The sequence below is a fragment of the Oncorhynchus masou genome, chromosome 29, assembly GCF_036934945.1.
Source record: "Oncorhynchus masou masou isolate Uvic2021 chromosome 29, UVic_Omas_1.1, whole genome shotgun sequence".
NCBI classification, from domain to species: Eukaryota; Metazoa; Chordata; class Actinopteri; order Salmoniformes; family Salmonidae; genus Oncorhynchus; species Oncorhynchus masou.
In genome coordinates this window covers 34,467,676-34,490,708 of record NC_088240.1, presented here as the reverse complement: position 1 = coordinate 34,490,708, position 23,033 = coordinate 34,467,676, and positions in this window count along the sequence as shown.

Sequence of the window (23,033 nt, the reverse complement as noted above, 5' to 3'; positions counted from 1 at the left end):
CTTTCCCTTGTGATTAAAGTGTTGAGCAACCAGAGGAAAGTTGCGTGACTAAGTCTTCACTCCGGTGAATATAAAGTGCAGTCTCAGCAGATTTCATCATCCCATGGTCTGACAGGACTCTTCCAGGTAGCCAACAAACAGTGTTGCGACAAGACCTGACCTGACCTAACAACCAAGTTCCCCTCTCTCACAGTTTCACCAGGAGAGGAAAGGGGAAGGAGGGACTAGACATAAGTATCTGTTAACTTTCACCTTGGGCATTGTAGAAGGAGATGAGGCATACAAAAGTGGATAAATAAATGCTTTGACTGATTTGAGAATTGGCCCTGTTATATTTAAACTACAATATGTCAATTTGCTGCCGCACACCTTGTAGATTTCAGAACTAAAAATAGCACACAATCAGAACCACTATGCATCTTCATTTTCTTGTCATGATATGCCATTATTTATGAAGATAAGATACAGAGACAGTAATCGCCCAAACACAATAAGAGGTGGTGCAATATAATGTAAAGTGGTTGACTGTAGTTTCCATTAAGAGTAGCATCAATTGCTCACATTTTGTTACTCCTCGACCCTCCTATCTGAAAAAAGTATCACTGTAACATAACTAGCTCATTAAAGTGAATTACAGAGTACAATTTGGTCTCTTTAAGGTAACCCCTCATCCTCTGATTAGAAACAGATGAGGTACTTGAAACACTTAATTTTCTATTAGGACTGATTAAGGTAGTGCCAAGGGCTACTTCTCTCTGATAAACCAAAAGCTTGGCTAGTATTTGTTATCGTTAATTGCCCTAAATCATCAAGGAGAGGGGACTGAGTTTGATGGAGCCAGTGGGAGTGGGAGTGAATTGTTTAAGGCAACATGTTCATGGGAACGTTTACCACTAAGAAGGACATGTCTCTCTGAGATTTGATTCTTGTTGGTTTAACTCTCATCCACAAGTCTTAGCCCTGGTATCATCTATCATTGTGAGAAGGAGATATTCCACACGCGGAAGCAGGAGTTGATGATGGGACCTGACAGAGGCATGTGTCTCCTGTCACTCACACTGACACAAAAGGCATTGTGGGAATCTCTCCTGGCAGCTCAGCTTTGATGTGTGTATGCTGGGATGAGTACTGGAACTGCTCCTTTGTTTATAACACAGACAGAATTCAAAATCTGCATGGCAGAAATGGACAGTTTTCCTGATGAGTTATTAAAACATGGTAATGTATTCAAAGTGAGAATCACTCAGATCTAATGTGTTCCAGATGTACAGTAACATGTGTAATGGGGCACATCCTGGCATACAGTTCAGAGTTAGGCCTATATGTTGGTCTTCTCAGATGGATGTGTACATCTACTTAAATAGCTATAGCTATCTAGATTATTGTTAGAACATTTCTTACAACTCTTTCTTGTAAACGATACATAATATCAGGACTACAAAAAGTGATATTGTATAACCATGTTGAAGCATAATAAACCCAGCATATATTTATCTTAATAATGTCATAAATTAAACGGAATAATCTTGATGCACCTGCATTATTCATTCATGTTTACTGTCAAATTATAACCACCCAGGGCATGTCCATGGGGACAACAGTGATTTGGCCCAAAATACCCCAACGTGATTTCATAGTTCTGACAGCAATTTGAATATATTAATTTACATAACTGAAATGTCATCTTTCCTTGTCTTCAGGCCCCTAATCTAAATATTCTGAATTCATGTTGTTGTTGCCATTGCACGTAATTCTGTGTCAAGTGGAATTAAATTGTTTTGAACACAAGGCAGCCAATGACGCTTTCGAAACGGCCATTGACGTTTTCATAACTCCTGACTTTAGTGAAATGACCGCTGTATCATGAAGATTTTCAGGATGACATTTTTAGTGTGTTACCCACAGTTGCTCTACTCTACTAGGTGGGAAAGCATCTCACCGCCAGTCTCTCCCCTGGGCCTGAGGCAGAGGTATTTGGCTCTGTAATAGGAAGCGTCTGGTTAGCACTTAGCAGCTGAAGTGCGCAATCAGGTCTGTTGCAGATTCCCTTACCCACGAGCTGGCCCTGTGGGAACAAGGTTGAGCTAACATCACCTGACGTCTCCCTACACCGGCCGTGCGTGTGTGTATGTGTGTTCAAAGGTTTAGGCAGGACAGTTGGTGCACTGTCGCTGCCCTTGCACAGGGAACACTGTTTTCTCTCTAACAAGCTCTGGCAGACCTACAGGGCTTGTCCAGGACTGGATACACCCAGGGAAGGAGAGATGACATCCTGGTAGGACCTCCCCTTGTACCCCAAACAGTAAAAGAGCCTTGCATCACATGGTGAAGTGAATGCCTCCATTGTCCATCAGTGAGATGGGCAGAGCTTTACAGTATAAGACAGCAGTTAACGTGTCAATATAGCAACTTTATAAAACAATCAACTTTCTTTGAAAAAATGGTCTTCATAGTCATACAATCAAACATGATTCATGTCAATCAGCAGGGGAAATAAATTGTTCAATTTGTTTGGCTAATTAGTCTTAAAATCAGTGAAATTTCAGTTTATTTCATCGCAGATTATTTTTGGTTGATTTGCCAATTAACACATCAATAAAATCAATCTAAATCTTCTAAAAACGTCAAACATCATCATCTTTCAAATGATTCATTGAAGACGTGAACTTTGTTTCTGGGAACTGAATTTGGGGATATTAATTTAATGTTCACCTCAGGCAACAAAACAATCGCCTCGCTATTGACTTGGGTGAGGTCAGACTTGAAAGAGAGAAAGCATTTGCCCCCAAACAATATCCATGAATCCTTCAAAGAGGCAATGCAGTGTACTACTGACTCAACTACAAGGGTCATATTCTGGTTAGGGGGCTGAACAGGATTAGTGTAGTTAGAGGGTTAGTCCAGGTCCTGTCCATTGTTCCCCTGCCTGTTTAGTAAGGAGAACTACATTAATCACTCCACTGGTTCAATACCTCACCCTTTCAGGGTCCCCTCAGGTCACACAAGAGGTGACTAAGACCAACTTAAGTCTTCTCTCCCGAATAAACACCTCTGCACTTACAACCTTAAAGCTGGAATCCTTCATGTTGAAACAGCCACGTCCGTTTGCGATATTACAACAACAAAGAAGCCACAAACACTCCAAACCACAAACACCGTTTTTCCCCTTCGGACATCATTGCCCGTGTGATAGAAGAGCACAATATGTACTGCAACATTTTTTTACCATGCTGCACGATGCTCCTCAGCTCAGCAACAAAATCAGTAACAATGGTGATTGGGTGGCCAGTGGCACTGTTTCCCCTTACTGCGGACTCCATCTTTTACTGACTTCTCACTTTAGCATCTACTCCCAAGATTGGTTTCCTTGATTCCCAAAATCCGTGAAAAAAATGACCCCTGAACATTTGTCTTCAGATTCCTCTTATTTTTTGACAGGAAGGCACCTCATTGAGAGGTCAGTGCTAACTCAATTCTATATATATATATATATATATATATATATATAGAACCAGAGGTTATATATATATATATATATATATATATATATATATATATATATATATATATATATTTTTCAATCTTATACTCTGCAATGAAATTCTTAATCATGTTACCTTGTTTTAAATTCCAAAGTACATACTTTTCTAGCACACACAAATAATACAATACAATATGTCTCCATCATGTTTAGGTAGTTTGACTTATTCTGTACGTTTCCGACATTCTTCCCCCTTCCACTACTAGATGACTGCCCTTTAACCTCTGGTTCTAAGCAGAGGAGTGAGTATGGCCACTTTTAGATGCTCAACACATGAGACGTAAGCTACACTGACCCTGCAGGGCCAGAGGTAAGCACCTGACATTTCCTGCTTTTGCTCGTTGTAATCGACCATATCCTTGGTTTACTCGACTTAAACAGAGCAGGGAAGTGATGCGTTTATGCAGTGTAAACCCTCACTGCCATACAGGATGCAGCAGCTGTCGAAAGTTTACCTGCTTGACATAAACTGCAACAGTGTGTTTCATTTAGCAGGCCACCGACGTGTGATAGGATACCCATTTTCTCTCAATCAGAATGGTTTGGCTTCTACTCACTACCAGGGCACATTCAGAATGTAAAAGTACAGTATTTATCCCTGTTGTGTTTTTATTTGACATGTATTTACCACTTTGAACCCCCCCCCTCCCTTATGTGTACTTTGTGCCGTCTCTGGGGGGACATTAATGACAGCCATCAGAGGCAAATGGTATCTGTTGAATCTACAGGATGGCTGATTCATTGGGCCCCCGCCCCTTGCAGTCATTACCTAAGGAGATTAGGTACATTACATTACGTTGTGTTTATCTCCATATCAGCACTGCCAGTTTTATATTGTTACACAATACATTTTTGTCTGGATCGCTTGCCATTTCACATAAAATCATTTGATATATTGCATAGCAACACGAGACAAGCAGTTTTGTCCATTTAACTTCTCAAACAGCCCTCAAATAGTACACCTTAGAGTTGCATAAACACAATGTCCATGTATTTTCTCTTCTTTTTCTGTTCCTTTCTCTCATGCTTTGGCTGTGGTCAGGCTGAGAGAGAACAGGACACGCCTAAAACCCTAAAATGTCCCCGGTGGCCAGTGTCAGTTGTGCATGGAGATTGTGGTCCTTGGCCCCTGCCCAAGGATTAGGTGTTCCAGGGAAGAAAGAATTCTTGGCTCCCCCAATACCCCAGAGTGCCTTGGGAATGGCGAGTGTGTGCCCCACTACCGCACCCAAACCCTTTCCCCTCATACCCTGCCCTCACTTCTTGCCCCTGCTGCAGAATAGTTACAGGCAATGTTGGTATGCAGCCCTAGACAGTGTCCACAGAAACGCTGCAATCAACAGAACATGCCAACAGAGCGAGATGGATAGAGAATAGGAGGCAGCGAGAGAGATAGAGAGAGAGCCAGAGAAAGAGGGGGAGAACCCCAGTTAGGAGAAAATAGAGAGGAAAAGGAGAGAGGGGGCAGGCAGACAATAATATGGCATGGGGACAGAGAGAAAGAAAGAGAGAGAGAAAGTAATGGTGACACCAGAAAGAGTGATCCAGTGAAGAGAGAGAGAGAGACGGACTGAAGGAGGAGGAGACAATGAGCTGATTGTGTAGCGGGGATGAAGGGAGAGAAAAAAAGAAACACACAGAGAAAGAGAGAGAAAGAGAAAGAGAAAAAGAAAGAGAAAGAGAGAGAGATCTGCAGAGAATAGCACCATCTACAGGCCAAATCTCCAAAAATTCAAAATACATCTGCTATAATTTAATTCACTTTTAGTCGGCAAAAGATATGGGTCATACTCGACATAAGCAACCATTCATATAATTTAGTTCAATATATCACATTACTACTATTTAGAAAATATGTCACAAAGCACTATTGTGATGAACTATGTGTATTATCATATATGTAAAATGCCATTGTGGTCTTACTATCATCAGGCAAGTGCTATGATAGTATTCTCCACCTGTGTATTTTTTGTCATTTAGCAGCGCTCTTATCCAGAGCGACTTACAGTAGTGAGTACATACATTTTCATACTGGTCCCACGTGGGAATCGAAACCACAAGCGCCATGCTCTTCCAACTGAGCCATATGGGACCATTACGTTTCATTACCTGCTGGTTCGAGTTAATACACCCATCTCTCCTACTCCCACCTCAAAGATCTACCCAACCAGGAAATTCATTGTGACATTCCCAATTCTACCTGGGTGGGAACAGACACGTTTCTTGGATTCTTCCCCTGTAAATGTTATTCCCTGAAAATTGAAGAATTTAATTGAATGTTTATTCATGATTTATTCAGTATGTGTTTTCAACAGTTTCATTGCATGAGCAAATAATGATTATGTGAGAGCAAATGTGAGTGATCAAAAACATTTTTTATATTTTATATTTAATATAAAACTAACTACAAAAATAACGTATGAGTGTTATTTTTGTAGTTAGTTTTATATTAAATATAGCTGTGCCCTGCTATTTGTCATCAATATCATTTCCCACCATTGTCTCCCAGCCCTCTGACTTTGTCCTCCCTCTCCACAATACCAACTGTAACAACAGAGAATTACAAAGCCCAGGGAACCCAGACATTTGGCCTCAGTGAAGCATGCCTACCACAGAGAGGCAAATATTTACCCTGCGTGTTGCGCTTCTTGCAACTATGGCTGCCTCCTCTCAGAGCATACTGCACCGATGGGGTGAAGTTCTCTCTCACTCCATACCTCTCGGTAGTACAGAACATATGATATGGGCCCTGAGTTTTTCCTGATCATGTGACCTGACCTGGAAAACTCCTGGCCCCACGTAGGCCTAAATCCCTTGTCGGTAGCCATCTCCAATACATTCGTAAACAATCACCTATACACAGTAAGCTACTGTACAGTAGATGCAAACTTCAATTGTTGTACACTTGATTTTTAAGTTTCAAGTAAAAGTAAACTTGTTCAGAGAAAATAATTCAGAGGAAAGAAAGATCAACAAATTTATACAACATCTAGTACACGGGCAATATCTAGTCGCTCCCCCGTTGTGATGAAGTGCAACCCCACTTACGATGGGTCTATTAGCATGGCTATGTTTGTACCCTCAGATAGATGCATGATGGGTAGAGAGCACAGATGGCTATGAATGTGATCCATGGAGAGGGATAGGGGGGGTGGGGGCTCCCCGAGGTCTGCCAGTTAGTTAGGGATCAGCAGGACTAAAAGTCTGCCCCTAAGAGGAAAATGGATGGAGAGCACCACCAAATGGGGTCCCCTGGCTTCTGTATATATGGATTGTATGCTGCATGTTTTTACTGTAGCGAGATGTAAAATAATTGTATTGCTATGGTAATACTGTATGGCGGCTCAGTTTCTGGACTCGATTAACAGAATACGGGCCCATTCCCTCCAGATTGAAGCAAGTTTTTCTGATGAGAAGGAGTATGCTTACATTGAAAAGTAAACAACATCATCTGTACAGCTGCCGACATCTACCTGCGTGTGGAATGGATTTATCATAAACCAGCATCTCCTCTCTTATCCGATTAGAACTTCCACTTAAAGGAATGAGCCCACAAATCCATCGTAAAACCCCTGGAATATAAATTCCACTTGTTTTTGTATAATCACCAATAAACCTGGTTGGGATATGAAACAAAAAGTGTTCAGTACCCCACACCACTTTGTTGCTAAGAGTCGTTGCCATGCCAAAGCCAAAACGGAGATAGAGGGGAGAGCGTGATAAATCTGTTATAATCTGATAAAAGGGCCAGATTAGGGAGCAAATCGAGACAGTTTTGAGCTGATAACCATTCAAATGGCTTGTTGGGATTAGGGAACGTTGTCCTCTCATGTGAAAGAGCTGTGAGAGGGCACTAAGGAGGTCAGCATCAGGACCAAACTGAGGACTGTGTTGATACTGCAGAAACAGATCAATGGGTAAGCTTCTAGTTTATGGATGTGGAGGTGAGGGGAGTGGTAGAGTGGTAGAGGGGCCCATCGTCCAACTGTTGACCAAGTGAGCATAGCATGCCTGTTGGGTGTCACGTTGCGACTGGGGAATATCACCAGATGGTCATATGACATAAGGTATAATATGACCCTGTACTCTATCTATTTCATTCCTTTCATCTTCAAGAGTAACTGATCATCTGACTAAACCTCCCATATCGAGGCACATGCAATAGGTCTACAGTAGACCCACTTGAATGTGTCCTCCTCCCTATAAATGAATTGTATATAGTATAAATTAAAGGAAGGCACATCCTATCAGTCATTCAAAATCCCACACAAGAACAGCTTCATTGAGAACCAGCCAGGTGAACATATGAGTATTCTCCACACTGACAGTGCTGGAGTGCTAGGGAGGCTGTTGCCTGGATCCCCTCAGTCCAACCCTGGAGGTCTCTATACTCTCACTCTAACTAACACAAAGCACTGAGGGTGGCTGCCTGTTGAAAAGTTTGCGAACTGTCAAACCAAGATGTAGCGTGTGGCTCAGTTCAATTCCTCTGTTCGCTATCTACTTTCACATGTGGCTCCGTGAGTGTGTATGTGTTAGTCGGCCTACAGAATGTGTGTTTGTAGGTTGAACTGGCATGTTTACAAAAGTGTCCGATCTCTTCAAAATAGTTGTCTCACAGGAGTTAATGATATGAAACCGACACGAGCCGAGGAATGACTTCACAGTAAATATTATGGAGCCAGAATGTATCCTCAGCTCTGTGTAATTGGTACCTGGCTCAAGTGTCATATCTTTGATCCGAGTTCTCCTTCCTGCTCCAAAGTTTTAAAAGTGGAAATGTATTTATTGGAGTTCTACCACTTCCTACCACAGCATCTGGAAAGCCTACGGTCCGGCAAGGCGTGTTCAGCTCAAATGAACTGTGTGGAGAGGAGCTAGTCCTCCTTGCAGCGTTTATACTGTATTTACACCTTCGCCTACTGCAAAACATCTGCACAATGTCTGTATACCCTCTGACAACTCGTCAAACAATTACCATTCCTACAGGAATACAAATATGGTAAACACACAATACACATTCTAACATTAAGGGGAGCTACCATCTGTGAGGGAGAAGCTCCTTAATTGTGTATGCAAATTATTATTTAGAGCTAGTGTTTTGTATGTTTTGTATTGATTCATACATCCTAATTTTCTCAGCATAACTCAGTGCTTACTATCAGTCCCAATACTCAGCAGTTCATTGTTTGGTTAAGCGTGTCACATGTCTTCAATTATGTGTGATTGGCTCCGTTTTTTAGGCAGGTCACTTTACCCAATTAGTAAATGACTCAAGCCACAGTATAAAGCAGCTGTGTTGAGCCTGTTGTAGGGAGAAGGGTAGCGACCTTTCCTCAATCACGGTTTCCAAAGATTAATGGAGAGGTTTTGTGTTTTATGGTTCCGACCACTTCAAAATGTCAGCGTCCGGAGAAGACACGTTTCTGAGATGAGCAGGGCGATTCTGAGATGCAGTTACTTCAGGATGCCACCGGTTCGCAAGCAAAGTCGGGAGAAGACACGTTTCTGAGATGAGCAGGGCGATTCTGAGATGCAGTTACTTCAGGATGCCACCGGGCCGCAAGCAAAGTCGGGAGAAGAAGAATATTGGGACAGGGACACCGAAAGGTACATTACTGAGGAGGAATGGGGGGGAGAGAAGAGGTCTAAGAAAATGAGGAAGGCAGAGGCTGGATTTGAATCAGGAAGATGCCAATAAAAATGGAGATTGGGTGTCAAGTTCAAACAGATTGAGTCGCACAGCAAACCAAGTTCTTAAGGTGAAATGGAAGTGAATGAGGGTGAGTTAAGTGAGGTGGAAGGTGTGGTGAAGAGCTCAGAACCTGAGCCTGGCATAAATGGACATGATAAAGAAGAATATTTTTTTAATTTTACTAGGCAAGTCAGTTAAGAAAAATTCTTATTTTCAATGACAGCCTAGCAACAGTGGGTTAACTGCCTGTTCAGGGGCAGAACAACAGATTTGTAGCTTGTCAGCTCGGGGGTTTGAACTTGCAACCTTTTGGTTACAAGTCCAACGCTCTAACCACTAGGCTACCCTGCCTCCTATGGTCCAGTAGGAGTGAAATTCTTGGAGAAAGTGGATTCTTGCCTTTTGATGGATCCATTTGTGGTTTCAGGGTGGGTGGGAAAGGAGTTGGGTGCAGTTGAATCAGTGAAGGTAACCTGTAGTGGACTTGTGATATTTGTTTTTGTTTCTGAGGGAGCGGGCACTCTGTGTCACGCAACTTGGGTCAAGATCTGTTTCTTGCTTTGCTCTTAGGAACTGCGCACCATTGAAAGGGGTGATTTCTTGTGCAGCATTAAAATGTGGAGGTGGAAAGGGGAAAGGGTTGGGATACCTAGTCAGTTGTACAACTGAATGCATTCAACTGAATTGTGTCTAGCACATTTAACCCAACCCCTCTGAATCAGAACAATTGAAGTAAAAGATTCCTGGTGTTTGTGATGCCCGCCGTTTAGTGCAATGTAGACCCGGTGGTGAGCGTGGTTGTCACGATCGTCGTATTGAGGAGACCAAAGCGCAGCGTGGTGTGAATACATACTTTTAATTATAGACGAATAAAACACAAAGTACACTAAACAAACAAAATAAACTAACCAGATGACCGTGACCGCTATAGAAACTGAGTGCTAACATGCAACATCACATAGACAATAACCCACGAACCACAATACAAAACAGGCTACCTAAATATGGTTCCCAATCAGAAACAATGACAAACACCTGCCACTGATTGAGAACCATATCAGGCAAAAACACAGAAACAGACTAACTAGACATGCAACATTGAATGCCCACTCATATCACACCCTGACCAAACAAAACATAGAAACAAACAACTCAAATAATGGTCAGAGTGTGACAGTGGTGAAACAGGCGTCACTGTCAGTCCTTTTGAGTTTTGAGTCAAAGTCGTTACCCAACAAAATCATGTTAGGATATACCAGTTATCCTGTTAGAGCTTTTGTGCCGAATCCACTGCAGTGTTTTAAGTGCAACGTTTATGGTCATGTCGCAACAGTTTGTAGGAGGGAGATTCCAAGATATGGGAAGTGTTCCAGAGGGAATGGGATAGAGGATTGTGTAGTTTCAGTGGATAAAGTTGTGTCAACTGTCGGGGTGCTCATGTTGCTGCAGATTGGAAGTGTCCGGTGCGAGAGAGGCAGGTTGAGGTGGCTAGAGTCAGAGTAGTGCAGAGTGTTGTATGCTGAGGCAGTGAAGAAAGTAGAGGAGGATGGGTCAGGGGTGAAGGATCCTGAGAGGATCCCTGTGAGTAGTAGATCCGGGCCAGCAGAGGGATAAGCCAATGAGTGATATGTGCTTCAGTAAGGTTGGCTTCTTAGCGTTCACAGAACTGGTTATCAACTGTACCACAGAACTGGTTATCAACTGTACCACAGAACTGGTTATCAACTGTACCACAGAACTGGTTATCAACTGTACCACAGAAATGGAACGCAAGTCACAGAAAATAGATGTTGGTGGCAGCTGCAGAGAAGTATTTGGGATTCTGAGATTTGACCTCAGAGCTACAGGTTGTGTTGAGTGGTGGTGTCCCGTCCTCTCAGACCGTTGGCTGGATGCAGGAGCAGATAGGGTCAAAGTAGTGGAATGGTGTAGTGGATTTTTAATGAATGTAGGATTAGTTGGAAGGGTGGTTTTTATTTTATTTATTTTTATAATTTTTCCCCCATTTTGGATCAGGAAGTAGAATGTATTTATATTATAGTCCAGTTAGGGGCTGTAATGCAACATATTGGATGCCAACCTCTGTTAAACCACAAATAAGAAGAAGGAAGAATGTTCTGGAGAGCCATGTCTGAAAGGTGAGAAGTTGATTTTATGACCTTTGAACAGCCAGTCTGTTTTTCAACCTGCTCATTTGCACAATTAATAGTAGTTTACTTTTAAAGCCTTGAAGTGCACAAGGCACTTTGGCGGTGGCAGGTAGCCTAGGTGTTAGAGTGTTAGCCCAGTAACCAAAAGGTTGTAAGATCAAATCCCTGACTTGACAAGGTGTAAATCTGTTGTTCTGCACCTTGAATAAGGCAGTTAACCCACTGTTCCGAGGCTGTCATTGAAAATAAGAATTTGTTCTCAACTGACTTGCCTAGTTAAATAAAGGTGACAACTGCCCATGTCACACCACAATTGAGAAAACAGTAGTCTACTATCATTCATTCCATTATGAAAAGGCTATACATTATCTGCTTGAATTGTGGTCATGTTATCTTATTTCTATGCTCCTATTTCTAAGGGTGTAGAAAGCTTTGAGCACCAGCATGCTATAGACAAATAATCTGGACTGACTGCTGGCTGAGAGTGGTGGTGGATAGGCAGTGGAGTCTAGGGGAGTCTCCACATCGCCGGAAGCTGTTTATTCTGACTACTCTAGGACATGGGCCCCAGCCCCTTTAAGCATGGTCATGTGACTTGTGTAGGGTCATGGCGTTTGGGTGAAGCAGTGTAGAACTCTGTCGCCCCCCCTCCCCCTCACCCCCCTGGGATTTAAGCCTCTCATGACATCCCTAAGCCTACTGAATAACTCTATTCACGGACCCCCGAGGGACACCCAGAAATATGCATCACCATCACATGCACATTTTTGCTCATTGAATCTCAAGCCCGTTTGTCTAGGAGGATTTCTGAATTTCACAGTGTTGTTCCGAAAAATAGAGCTGTACAATCCTCACTTTGCTGAGTGGTTGTGAAGTGCCATTATAGATGGAATTCAACTCAAGCCTGACTTGCATGTGTTTTTTTCCTGGTTCTGTGACAACTGGCATTTGGACCATCACTAGGGGTCACTGGAGGTGTGGTCAGGGTATCAGTCTCTCTTCAATTGTTCTAACTTAGAAGTACAACATGTAACTGAAATTGAGCCTAACAATGCATTTGGAATGATCATTTTTAAGACCTATAGGAGGAATATTGAATAACAGATGGCAAAAGATCATTAGATTGTAATTAAAATCTGGTACATTAATCATTACGTGTAATAGTCAGACTATTTTCCTTTTTCCCAAGTTGTACAATTTAGACAACAGAAGGGACAACAACTATAGAGGCATTCTTTAAAATGAGAGACGAATACAAAATCCTGGTATTTGCAGTGGTGTGCTGTTACGTCAACTAGAAACATGTGCAAGGGAAGATCAAACCTAAATGGCAGAGGAAGACCAAAGGCTGGTATCTAAAGACGGAACACAGAACAGGGGAACAGAACCTCTGTTCTAACACATCTGGATGCTCCATCCCAAAGGGTTGCCAAGTGATCTGAGATGTACGACACCGTATGGCATTTCTCCTCTCTGGTGTGAGATGTCTCTGTCAATATGGCCTCAGGGAGGGGGAATGCAACCAGACGAAACAACTGTCTCTTTCATTGGAAGGGAACAGGAGAAGGGTAACTTCTGTACACTTATATTTGCAGAATCACGGTGCCATAGAAGAACTTAGACACAATATATGATGTAACTGGCATAGATACATACAGTAATGTAGCACATAGGTAGACCATGTGACTTTTGTGCACAATTTTACTCCAGTTTAAATTGCAGTGTTAGTGATCTATTGTTGTGTAGCCATCCAAATCCTCTCCGAAGGGCTTTGTGTTTATCGTTAAAGAGCTTTGGCTACACAGTCTAATCGAGACTAAAACTGCTCTACCTTTCAATGACATGTACATGTATGGAGCACACCGTTTGGCCTCCTTTCCACAACATGTTATACTGTGTTTTTAAAGGCCCAGGCTAGAGCCAGGCAACAGGGCAAAACACATCACACACGCCTAACAACTGTTAAGCATGCCATTTGTCATAGTACTAGTTTCCTTGGCTTCGGTCAGTTGGCGACAGTTGATGTATTATTACAATCAAAGCTACAAATAGGGTACATAGACACATAGCAAAGAGCAGACACACTGGAAAACAGTTTGTGTTTTTCTTTTACTTCTTGATCCTCTAAATACATGTAATTCATGATGGCCAAAGTTTAATTCACTTAAAATGATCCAATTATAGTTAGGGGACAGAGCGCTGGACTAAGTGAGGTTTCTCTAGCAAGTGCCATGGCTCTTTAAACAAGTCTCATCTTGAAATTCCCAGTGATAACCACACTGGACCACAGGCTGACATGAATGACTGCGCAAAAAAAAAACAGAAAATTACCCATTACAAATCCATCAGTGATCTAACTTGACTCCTTCAAATTCTTTCCCATCATACTCAGGGCTCTTGATACCCACTCTAGATGATTATTTGGTGTGATGTTAATCTTGTGCTAATAATTTATTCTGGTGCCCAGTCACTGTCCTTGGAGAGGGAGTAATCAATACCAGTCAAAAGTTTGGACACACCTACTGATTCCAGGGTTTTTCTTTATTTTTACTAATTTATACATTGTGGAATAATAGTGAAGACATCAGCAATATGAAATAACACATATGGAATCATGTAGCAACCAAAAAAGTGTTAAACAAAGACTGGTGTAAACCTTTCCTTTGGTCTGATGAGTCCAAATTTGAGATTTGGACCACTGTGTCTTTGTGAGATGCAGAGTAGGTAAATGGATGATATCCGCATGTGTGATTCCCACAGTGAAGCATGGAGGATAAGGTGTGGGGGTGCTTTGCTGGTGACACTGTAGGTGATTTATTTAGAATTCAAAACACCCTTAACCAGCATGGCAACCAGAGCATTCTGCAGCGATACGCCATACCATCTTGTTTGCACTTAGTGGGACTATCATTTGTTTTCAACAGGACAATGACCCAACACACCTCCAGGCTGTGTAAGGGCTATTTGACCAAGAAGGAGAGTGATGGAGTGCTGCATTGGATGACCAGGCCTCCTCAATCACCCGACAAGTGATCAGCATATGTGGGAACTCCTTCAAGACTGTTGGAAATGAATTCCAGGTGAAGCTGGTTGAGAGAATGCCAAGAGTGAGGCAAAGCTGTCATCAAGGCAAAGGGTGGCTACTTTGAATAATCTAAAATATATTTAGATTTGTTTAACACTTTTGTGATTACTACATGAGTCCATATGTGTTATTTCATAGTTTTCATGTCTTCACTATTATTCTACAATGTAGAAAATAGTAAAAATAAAGAAAAACCTTGAATGAGTAGGTGTGTCCAAACTTTTGACTGGTACTGTACATGTAGTATGTTGCTGCTTTACTGAAGAATGAATCAGTCTAGTAAGTCTGTGCTCTCCATATATTAACTGACCCTATTGAGCCAATAGTTCATCTGTTTTATAAGAAAGATGAACTAACTGTCTTTGGATTAGCTTATTTAATTCGAGGAGGAGAAATGGCAGTATTAACCAAACTGACTGGAGTACAACAACCTTGGTAGAATATAATATTATCATACAAAGAAATGCACACAGACAGAGATTAGGCATTAGGCTGCAGTAGTCACAAACCCCATATGCTTCTCTGCTGTGGTGCTGCTACCAGGACAGCATCACAAAGCCAGTATGATCTCAACCTCAATTTCTCTGACTGTGGCTGGTCCCAGTCTGATTATCCAATAAGGCCTGGCAGCCATTACTCCACTGTGCCAGGGGCCCACGCTATCCTCCTTGCCTTGGTCTTTGCAGCACCCCCTTTTCTGTACCCCAACTGGGCACAGTCGTCTGTCAGAAATAGACTCTGAAACTCTACTATAATAGCCTTATTAACGCTATGCGGCAAAAACAAAAGACCCGCAGCTCTGGGTGAGGCAAATCAGAAACTGTGCCCTTCAAATGTTCGTAGTGTCTGCAGTTATTTAGATATGGTCCCAAATGCAATTCACATGCCAAACCTCCAAATTATTGGCAGAGGATCTCAGAGATATTTGTGTGGAGGGCTAAACACATTGGGATGGGAGGCTGCATACCCATGCAGTGGAAACTGAACAGATTTCTTTTAGGAGTTATTGTTGGAAATGTTTCCAATTTTCAAGGCAGATCCACCATCAACAAAATTCCAATTTGAGCACAGATACCAGCAAACGGTACATTTCCAGGTTTTGTCGTTCAACCTTTTTTCAAGGTGTTCCTTTATTCCTGAAACTGAATGAAAACTAAAATATCAGGATTCCGACTTAGAGCACTGAAACTATGCCACCACATCAAAGCATCACCCTGAAAACGTATGTCTTTAGAGAAGGACGCACCATACATTTTCATCAACAATTAATCAAAGAGTACATAATCACCTCCCCTATCAAAGAACCATCTCTTTTAATACCAGGCTGAAATATCAGTGTTTGATCTCCTGTGGGGGCTCCATTACCTTCAATGTATTTCAGATGGGCAGGAAATGAAGATGTTGTCACATGGGTGGGGAGGGCCAGGGTAGGTTGGGTTTACTGAAGTGTTCAGCCCAGGAGGAACTCTGCTGTGGAGGAAGGGAAGGAGATCCACAGTGAATGTGTGCACGCACGCACGCACACACACACACACACGCACAGACACGCACACACACACACGCACAGACAGGGCCATAAGAAAAAATGTAATGGCAAACACATGTCCCTGGTGTAACACATTCTTAATGAGCAGGTTTGGGGCAAGTCTTTGAGCAGTGGAAAATTGCACCCTTGATAAGAATCTTGATCACTTTAAGAATTGATTCATGACAATTACCACCACTATTTTGTATTTCAGAAAGAATTTAAAAGGTTGATTTGAGCCTTTGATTGGTTTCAAATAAGAATTCATCACACCTATCAATGTGAGTATGAGGCCATTATAATTATTTGAGTATCAGATTTGTGGTCTGAATCTACTACGTTTCCAGTAGGCACATTTCCAGAGAGGACATGTTGTAATAAGTATACAATTTCTTCCATTTTAAGCGTTTCCTCTTTATTTTGCTTGAATTTAAGACTATTTTGGTTCGGTGTAATAACCTTTTCATACTGCACTTTAGAATGTTATAAACCACTCGCAAAACCACTTTAGGCCTTCTGTGCATGATGTGCTTTGGAGAGACTTTCACATTCTGTATTTGAGTCAGCAAACTAATGGCAGTGAAGAACAGTAGCTTCTTTGGAAATAGAAATTGACCTCTTGCTAATGGCATATCGAAGAGATCATTTGTCTACCATATCTAATTCTAATTCTGGGCACGGTGGCACTTAAAGTGTCTTTAGGCTGTTTGATAATAAAGGGACTATTAAACACAGAGTTCTTTGAAAATGAACAAGCCTCTCAAAATACCTTCTGAAGTCACATCTCTCTGCTGGCTTATGTCATCCTATAGACACAACACATTATGTTAATGTCATGGTTTGGAAGCATTTTTCCTCAAAGATGTTAAGGCACTGCGATCCTCAAGGCACAATGAGGAATATTATCTAAATCATAGCCACTTTTTGTTCTATATAATATAAGACAGACCCTGAACTTGGATAGGGTGTTTTTCTTTTCGTCTTTGTTTCACCATTTAGCCCTGAGGGCAGAGATTATGAAGGCCATTCATTCAGGAGTTGATTTGCATAATGTTTGGTGTCAAAACTATGGTGACAGTTTTCCGTTCTCTCTTACAGGGGCTCGATATGGGAACCGGAACTGGGGATAACGATTTGTAAGACAGTTCCCTGACCCACTGAGCGGACCGATAGGGAGCTAAATTCCACTCGGTGAGCAACAGAGAGAGTTACAGTACTGAATAAGACATTTGAAATACTTGTCAAAATGGTGGGAAAGAAGAGGAGGCGCTCTTTCTTCATAAGGTTGTCTCTCTTCTTTATTGTAAACATTCCAGGAAGGAGAAGGTTTTCCCCTTGCCAATGATGTCAAGATCGAATATAGTAGAAGACTGTAGGGCTCGATTCAAACTCTTATTACAATATCCACTCAATAACATACACTTTTTGTGTCCATCCTGTAAAATAAGCAAATAGAGCCCCTCACATGTAGATGCTGTTAGCATTCAGAATAAGACACGAGTAGCTAGCAACACAGGCAGTAGTTGAAGATAGCCATAAACTTGACTTTACGAAGTCGACGATAGAGCTTGCCATCTATATTACTGCAATACTTGCATAGACAATCCAGTTTTGTGGTTCTACATGTGTTTACATTTCGTAAAATCAACGTTTACTCATCATTTGTTCTACTTGTTCTGCCAATGTCCACTTAGCTCTGTCAAAGAGGAACACAGAAATCACTTCCCACTGCTTCAGAAGCCAGAGGGGAGAGAGGAAGAAGGAAGGAAGGTGACGTTGCTAAGTGACTGGTCTTCAACACTAGAACCACTCTCCTTCCTACTGGCCTCTCAAACTAACACTAGCCAAGTGCATCCAAACAAGCTAAAGATTTAATTATTCACTTTTATCAACAACATTTCCTGTTGAACTGTCCAAACACGGGAGGGAGGCTTTAGTTTGCTTTCTCCTCTAAGTCTTTAGAGAACACTGCATCTTCATGTAAACCTGCTTTGATAGAGTAGCGGCTCAATGAGAGCTTTGTTTTGGGCACCATTTAATCCTTTCTGCTCCATTCTAATCAATGGACACTTAGCAAATTTAGGAGAAAAGAGGCAGTTACAAAACTGACCTGGTGTCCATTTAACACATCAGAAAGCTGTTGGCTTGAGTTTTGGACATCATGCTATGTCATTCTCCCCCACTTGGCAAAGATACTGTACCAGTGTCCAATTCAGATGGCAATGTGACAACGATCCAATGACATAAAAACTATGAATAAACACTTAGCTGATGAAAATAGCAGCTAGGAGAATCAGCTGGACATAGTGGTGAATGGTGGTCTTCAGGCAGCACTTACATTATCAAACAACCATAGACCCTCCAGAGAAGAACCATATGGGAATGTTCTGTAAACAAACACAGAACAAGGAAGCATAAGCATCAGGAACCTCCCACAATGCACTGCTCAACTGGGATGTGATAATGATGCATGGAATACTGTATAAAGCTAAAGTCACAGTGCTGCAGACAGAGGACAACTTTTGAGAACTCACCTCATCGTTATATATGAGGTGGGGGTGAAATAGTGAATGTATTAAAGCTGTTGCACAGGGCTGAAAGTCTAAACTTATATCAAACAATTAACTTCCTGGACTTCAACTCCAACTTCCTGATCTGAATATGGTTTCCTTGAAGGTCACCGTCTGTTTCATATATATCTCCCTGATAACCTCTCTTCAGACTTAATTAAAGCAGAGGAAAGACTACCTCACGCAGTAATGGGGAGTTTATCATTGACCTTCTGACAGGGCTATTGGCCTCCATTGGCCATGTCATCGCCCCCATCTGAAATACCATTGTACTGGGGTGGACACAATTTGCCACTACCGCTAATGACCATTAGACTCTCTTTCAAAGAAGCAGAGGAAATGGCTTATCAGTAGAGTGGACTGATCAAGTTATTTGGATCTCTTCTCATTATTGAGGACATTCAGAGAGTTCGTCTGGTCCTCTCTGCTTTGTAGGACCAGATACAGGGAATTATACTGTAATAATGCTGTTATCGCATTGTGGGATGTTTTTCTGAGGTGCATTGAATTGGGCCTGAGATGGGAATCTGTTTCCTGGTCCTCATGGTGTGTGTTGTATAGTGGAGATAGAGGACTAATAAAGGGGAATAAAAGGCTGTTGAAAGGCTGTTGAACTGAGAGCTATGTGTTGTGTTCACTTCACAACTAGCAAGGACACTCGAGATGTTGTTTATCGGATTGTCTTCTCTTTGAAATGTTGAAAAACATAAAGGGGCAATGTCAGATTTCAACTGTCAGTTCATGACTTGATACAATCCGGCCCTGGTATCTTATCTTCTTAAATACTGGAAAACTTCACCACAGTAGTTTATGATACTATCATGGCTCGTGGCTGTATATCTTATATAAACTGTAGTTTTAATTATATGAATTGTATAATAGCTTGAAAGACTGGCCCCTAATTGCATGACTATCCCTGCAATGAACCGAGGCGCAGTCAATTCGGAGAGTCGCTAATTGCAAATAAAATTCCATTTTATGTATGCGAATGAGTTTCTACTGGTATGTTTATTAATATTTAACTTGAACATTCTCGTGGGACTTCCTTGATCTGTTTCATTCACTGCACACACTTGGCATGGTTTCATTGTAGTTCTGAGCTCGCCTCTAGAATTTTGCTCAGGGAGACAGCTTTAAACTCCATGAGCGAGCATGACATGTTCAGGAAAATGCCAGAAAGGCTTTTGTCAAATAAAACTGCAGATATGTTTATTAAAGCAGGCAAGACCGTGCACAATGGTATACACACCATTTCATCAGAGCGAACAAACCCAGTAAGCTGTCAGAGACCAGATGTCAGAACTGAACATGTTTGCTCACAGAATCACTCTCACAGAATCACTCTCTAAGGCTTCTCTTCCACAGTGTTTCATCCATACAGAGGATCAATTAGGAAATAGGAACTCTATTGATATGCTATAGATCCTCTTCAAATGTGGTTTTCATATTTTCCAAACAAAAGTGATTTTGATCTGAAAGGGAAACTTCACTGACACTATCTGAGGTGTTTTTCCAGGCTCCCTACATAATTGAGGGATGAGAGGTATTTCAGACATAATTATGCACCATAGCGATATTTTAGAATTTTCACACCGGGAGAGTTCAACCAATGACGTCATTGGTTGATTAAGCCTGCTGTCTGATCTAAAAATGTTTTCAGTCATGTTTTGTAACGATTACCGTGACCTTTGTGTTACGCCGATTGCTGGATGACGAAACAGATTTTAATGTTATTTTACATACTAATATAGGGGCATATTGCCCAATTAATTTGAGCCGGAATACACTAAAGAGAAGTTGAGGCAGCGACAACAAGAATTGCAAGACCAGCGATGGGGAGCCCCAGTCAGACTCCGACTGTGCGGGTGCTGTCCAGCCATGCCGACCGAAGAGGGATGTTTGTGCTGCAACTAATTAGATCACCGACAGCTCTTACTGGAGAGGGTCACTGCAGACCCCATGGATCTGCGACCACCAAAGTTCCAATGCACATATGGATAGAGACGTGCTGGAGACGGTCTTCAGAACCTCTAGGATCAAGATCAACTGGCAGCGACAGCCTAGACCAGCTGGACCAGGAGGGCAAATGACAAACAAGTAAGTTGTTTTGCTGTCGATAGCTAGCTAGCAATATCAGCCTAGCTAGCCTCAGTGCATCTTATTAGGAGCAACACTGGATACCTTTTTTGATGATAATGATGAAGAGTAAAGGAATAATTTTGGCTTTATAACTGATATTAGTCTTCTGAGTAACTATCTGTGTGTTGTAGCTAGCTAGCTAATGTGTGACTGTGAGATGTGTAATATTCCACACCATGCTGCTACAGTAGGAATACAGACAGTACACATGTATTGCCCATGAAAGTATAATGGTGTTTTTTGTCATTCTCTTACAGACAATACATCTTGGTGGCCTGCAGATTCTTTTTGGAGTTTGTTCTACCTGGGAAAAGCTAGGCACAAGACACCGAATCCCCCTGCCTGCCCCTTACAAAAAGAGACTGCCGCTTTGACACAGCAGTAAAAGTGCAGTAACTGCCGTCGTCTGTGGTATTTTGGACGCAGTAAATGCAGAATAACTGTAACTATACTGCAGTGTACTGCACTCTGACTGCAATCTTCTTTCGTAAGGGTTGTGTGTTGTTGGGGCCATTTGAGCAATTTGTCCCTCACACAATGGACAGTATGTTGGATACAAATAAGCTGATGACTCAAAAGGAGATGTGAAAGGTCCATAACAATCTTCCCTTGTATCAAAGTGACTTCGGACACTTCCCTTCACCTCCCAAACACACCATATGCAAGTATTCCATTTGTAGAACTGTAGTATTTATTATAGGCGTTAGTAGCATGTTTTTCTTCTACTGTATATATGTCATGCATTGCCATAACTGTTCCTGCATACTGCTGTGTAAACTCACCTTGGTCTCAAGAGCAAATTAACTTTGTCTTGAATTACAATCCATGTCTACTTGCTACATTGAGATTAATCTACTATTTAATTAAAACATGTTTACTTGCCAACAAAATGAAAGTTGAAATGTTTTGTTTTACCAGTAAGATTGTAGCTAGTTACTTCCAAATACATCCCATGAATATCACAATAAATTGATCCAGAAGTGAACACTATTGGCTTCTGATGCAGCTGGAATCATTTACTCACTTGCAAGTACACGTAAAAAAGATAAAATATTTTATCAAACTCCATTATATACATATGTACAAGAGCTAGCAATATCTATACCATAATGCAGTTGTGAGCTAGGCATTCTATATTATACTACAACATCAGCCTAGCTGAGTATGGATGTTGTGTTCCAGGCAGGGTTTCTGAATGTTCTTCAGCTGGTGAACCTAGTCTTGTGATGGGCAATGGCAGCTGGTCTGGCAGAACTTCATGAGCTCCATGACCTTGGACTCATAGACTATACACTTTGACTCTTGCCAGCCCCGTGCAGTCTTTTCCTCTAACGAGTCAGATGATGTTGAGCTTGAGCTTGTTCTCAGATGAAAGCATCCATCCAATGGTCCTGCAGGATCTGTACTACTAAAGCTGGTGTCCAAGTCATCAGCAGTAGCAGCAGTAGTCTGTAGGACACACTAGTCAGTGATTAGCCAACATTTTACTACTTTGTCCCCATCAATACACACTCAAACAAGGTACTATAGCCACCCACCCCCCTCGTGTCAATAGAGTATGCATACTAACCTTCACAGACAATACCCACCCACAACCAGAGTATGTGAGCGGAGTTGGGTGGTCAGACATCCTGCTCATCACTCATGGAGCTCAGGCACTCTGCGTCTTTTCCAACAACTCCACTAGAAACCGCTTCACACACACAGGGGGAAAAAACTCAACATTCGCTCTACTCATTAAAATCACAACACCCTTAACCACTGCGCCACCTGGGAGGCCCTAAAGCGCTCATCATTTCAAAAAGGCTACATGTTGTTACGTCTACTCCCTCCCCTCCTGCGATCCACGTTAAACACCGGTCCCGGGAATCATCATTACGCGCACCTGGCTTTCATCATTATGTGCACCTGTGCTTCATCATCAAGCACTCCTGTTCTCCATTACCTCCCATTACCTCCCCTTTATCTGAAACTCCATTAGGTTCCTTCCCCAGGCAGTATTGTTTCTGTTTGTTCATGTCTAGACGCTACTCCGACGATGTGTCGGTCCATGTTCGTTGTTATATTAAACTTACCATCTGCTTCTCGACTCCCAACGTCTACGTTACAGAATACTGCCTCACCAAATGGAATACATCTCCCAGACAGTCGACCAAATGGAAGCTGGCAACTGGTAATAAGAACATCTCCCAGAACATGCCCAGAGGAGATTGCCTTCCACTAGCGTAAGATACTCTTTCACCAGTCAACAGAGAGCACATCAGTCCATTCAGCAGTCTGCCCAGGTCAAATGCATCAGATAAATACAAACCCTAGCTGGCTCAACTG